This window comes from Mus caroli, chromosome 1 (genome assembly GCF_900094665.2).
Source record: "Mus caroli chromosome 1, CAROLI_EIJ_v1.1, whole genome shotgun sequence".
NCBI lineage: Eukaryota > Metazoa > Chordata > Mammalia > Rodentia > Muridae > Mus > Mus caroli.
In genome coordinates this window covers 17,859,328-17,861,895 of record NC_034570.1, presented here as the reverse complement: position 1 = coordinate 17,861,895, position 2,568 = coordinate 17,859,328, and the positions used below count along the sequence as shown (strand labels likewise).

The window sequence follows — 2,568 nt, the reverse complement described above, 5'->3', positions numbered from 1 at the left end:
AAAAAGGATGTTGAACATTTTTTTCAGGTGCTTCTCAGCCCTTCAGTATTCCTCAGTTGAGAATTCTTTGTTTAGTTCTGTACCCCATTTTTAATGGGGTTATTTAAATTTCTGGAGTCCAGCTTCTTGAGCTCTTTGTATATATTGGCTATTAGTCCCCTATCAGATTTAGGATTGGTAAAAATCCTTTCCCAATCTGTTGGTGGCCTTTTTGTCTTAATGACAGTGTCTTTTGCCTTACAGAAGCTTTGCATTTTTTTAATGAAATTGTTGGACAAATGGATGTATCTGGAGAATATCATCCTTAGTGAGGTAACCCAATCACAAAAGAAGTCACTAGATATGCACTCACTGATAAGTGGATATTAGCCCAGAAACTTAGAATATCCAAGATACAATTTGCAAAACACAAGAAAATCAAGAAGAGGGAAGACCAATGGGTGGATAATTCATTCCTCCTTAGAATAGGGAACAAAATACCTATGAAAGGAGTTACAGATATAAAGTTTGGAGCTAAGACGAAAGGATGGACTATCCAGAGACTACCGGATCCATCCCATAATCAGCCACCAAACCCAGACACTATTGCATATGCCAGCAAGATTTTGCTGAAAGGACCCTGGTTTAGCTGTCTCATCTGAGGCTATGCCAGTACCTGGCAAATACAGAAGTGGATGCTCACAGTCATCTATAAGATGGAACACAGGGCTCCCAATGGAGAAGCTAGAGAAAGCACCCAAGGAGCTGAAGGGGTCTGCAATCCTATAGGTGGAACAACAATATGAACTAACCAGTACCCCCAGAGCTCGTGTCTCTAGCTGCATATGTAATAGAAGATGGCCCAGTCTCTTCTCTGGGAAGAGAGGCCTCTTGGTATTGCAAACTTTATATGCCCCAGTACAGGGGAATGCCAGGGCCAAGAAGTGGGAGTGGGTGGATAGGGGAGCGGGGGGAGGGGGAGGGTATAGGGAACTTTCAGGATTGCATTTAAAATGTATATTTAAAAAATCTAATAAAAAAGAACAGAAAAGCCACATTTAATGAATTCTTTCATATAGGAACCATCTGTCCTGGCTCTGCCACCAGAAGCACCTGAATGAAAATTTAAAAGCAGGAAACTGGTTTCTGATTTGCAATTTCTCTCCAAACTATTCTAAGCTGTATGATGTTGTAAATCTGACACGTTTTTTACACATAGACAACTTACATTTTCCTGTTTTTAAAATACCAGTAATTCATTTTTACTTTAGCATAGAAAAAGAAAAGACTATCTACCTCATTTTTCTAATTAAAATTTTTTAGTTCTGAAATTACTTAATTCTGAATGTATAACAATGCATTTTTTTGTTGTTTGTGAGAACTTTTACTAGTATGTGTGGTTACTTAACAAAATCTGTATTTTTCTATTTTTAAGATTTTAGGGGTTAAAACTGGACTCTTTCAGAGGAAATATTTCTTCTAAGTAACCACTATGTTTGTTTAGTGGTTCACAATAGATGAGACACCTATGAGTTTTTCATATTTATCCAGCCACCTTAAATCTGAATAAATTAGGATTTGCAAAATAGCTTCCTAGGTAAAGGCTTTGCCTAATGATGCCCAGAACCCACATAAAAGTGAAAGGAGAGAACTGGTTTTTGAGATTGACTTCTGACACCTATACAAAGCCATGGCAGGTGCATGACTTCTTATGTACGTACACACACACACACACACACACACACACACACACACACACAACATACACACACACTAGTAATAGTAAATACAGATTTTCAAAGTTGAAGACATTAAATGTATTCTCTGTAAGAGGTTGTACTGTCCTATAATATTTACTAAATATACTAGCAGCTGTTTAAAATGCTCACGGGTAAACATGTAAAGTTAATGAGATTAACTTACAAATATCTAGAAAAGTTGGCATGTTATAAACTGTAACAGAGTCTTCCTCAGTCCTTAAAGTGAGATTATAAACTGACAAAAGCCAGCTCTAGTCAGGGGAATGCATTGGACCCAGGACAAAAGGCCAAGGTCTCAGGCCTTGTAGGAAACTTTCTTGCTTATTCTGTGGTTAAAACCCCCCAGTGGCTGTGGAGATTAACACCTGAGGTATAACAGCAGGGGATTAGGTTGTTCTTCCCTCCTGCAGGTCAATCATTGGAGTGCAAGACTGGAAAAGCTAACTCCTTGTCAGCTAGAGGAAGGTTTGCTTGCAGAAAGAAGCACTCATTTTGAAAAGAGACTTGAATCTTTTTTTGTGAAAGGGAGAAAAAGGGAAACGACTTTCTATTGTCGTACTTAAGTCTTATATCTTTTCAGGACACGTGATCACATGGTATTCCAAGCAACTTTGTTTTCCAAAGTCCACCTTTAAAACATAAATTCAAATCAAATATTGAATAAGACGTTGCAGCAGAGATGTTTACATGTGTTTCTATTGAGACTAGTTGTCTAGTTAATCCCTCTTTTTCTGCCACTATATCTACAAGTTCATTAAGAGGTTAAAACAGGAGACTGCATTAGTTAGGGAAGCAGAAACCCGCCTGAGTAGGACCACAGGCCTCATCC

General features: G+C 38.2%; 1 protein-coding gene across 37 annotated transcripts in view; it reads left to right on the top strand.

Moving 5' to 3' along the window:
* The window catches only part of Rims1 (regulating synaptic membrane exocytosis 1), a 489,256-nt gene that overhangs the window by 479,182 nt on the left and 7,506 nt on the right, over positions 1-2,568 (top strand). The gene's annotated exons all lie outside the window — the stretch shown is intronic.